This window comes from Tupaia chinensis, unplaced genomic scaffold (genome assembly GCF_000334495.1).
Source record: "Tupaia chinensis unplaced genomic scaffold, TupChi_1.0 Scaffold000159_1, whole genome shotgun sequence".
Taxonomy (NCBI): Eukaryota; Metazoa; Chordata; class Mammalia; order Scandentia; family Tupaiidae; genus Tupaia; species Tupaia belangeri.
The window spans coordinates 1,713,378-1,714,691 of record NW_006159630.1 but is presented as its reverse complement, the minus strand read 5'-3'; the positions used below and the strand labels follow the sequence as shown (position 1 = coordinate 1,714,691).

The following is a 1,314-nucleotide window of genomic DNA, read 5'->3' as shown; positions in this document are numbered from 1 at the left end:
TGCAAGTTAATTGGACCTTCGCAGCCAGCACAGACACCAGCGCGTGGAACGTGCTGCCCCGCGGTGAGGCTGGGGGACACTGCCTTGGGGGGACAGCGACCCCAGCCTTGGGCGTGAGAGAAGTCAGACAGGCTCTGGGGGTGCTTCTCCAGTGAGGAAAATTGTCGGGGAGAGCTCCGTGAGGACGGGCGAGAGCTGCTCCTCCGCACGCCCTGCTCCCAGCAGGTCTGGGCTGTCCTGTGGTCCACAGCTGTCCAGATCTGCTCAGACCAGGACGCTGGCACAGGGCGCACGTTCCGTGCTTACTGGTGCGTGCACACGCGAGGTGTCGCGGAGCCCCGCTCTAGTCTCACCTGGCCTTGAGTGCCGGGCCTGTCAGCTGAGGCTCCTTTTGCCCTTCGTTTGCCTTCAGATCTCTTCCAGAAGCTCTTCGCAGGGGGGAAAGCGTTCCGTGGAGGAAGAGCAGTCGGGGCAGCGGCTCTTTCAGAAAGTGGCTGAGCCCCGAGGACGCGTCATCCAGGCCCCGGCTTCCGGCGGCTGAGTGAGCCATCAGTCTCTGAGAGCCCTGTAAATAGAGGAGCCACACTCCGGTCTCTGAATAGGAGGCTGTGAGCGTCTCCCTTCCTGTCGGATATAATTACGCTTGCTACACGGTGGCTAAAATTAACCCTGCCACAGAGCCACAGGAGCTGCCCACACCTCCGGGCTCCGCACTCGCTGCTGTCTCTGGCTGGTGCGGCCTTCCCTCAGATTGCTCCCCACTGCACCCCAGCTTCCTACTGCAGGCCTCCGCCCCACGTGCACCGAGGCTCTCCTCACTGCCCCGGATGGGACGGCAGCGTCCTCGTCACTTCCCGCCCTATCACTGTGTCGTTTGTCGCTACAGGTGTGCCATACCCAGCCCCGCACACTCGTACTGTCTACTCGGTCTTCATCTGTCCTCCCCCGGCGTCACTTCCCGCCCTATCACTGTGTCGTTTGTCGCTACAGGTGTGCCATACCCAGCCCCGCACACTCGTACTGTCTACTCGCTCTTCATCTGTCCTCCCCCGGCCCAACAGAGCCACGGGAGCAGGGCCTTGGTCGTTGCCAAGCCCCTGTGCATGTTAGCTGCCATAGGCCCTTGAAAGTATCTGCTCTGAGGGACTGCAAGGTGAGGCCACCTCGTGGGACAGTACCCCCGTCTCGGCCTTCTTGGGCTCACTGCACTTGCACAGCGGGGCGCACCGTGAAACGGAGTGTGCAGGTCCTTCTTGCTGAAGGTCGTGGGACTTCCCTGGAGTCCAGCCACTGGCCCGTCCTAGACTTGGGGAA

At 62.3% G+C, this 1,314-nt stretch overlaps 1 protein-coding gene across 1 annotated transcript in view; it reads left to right on the top strand.

Moving 5' to 3' along the window:
• The window catches only part of RPTOR (regulatory associated protein of MTOR complex 1), a 393,373-nt gene that overhangs the window by 279,289 nt on the left and 112,770 nt on the right, over positions 1 to 1,314 (top strand). The window lies entirely within an intron of this gene.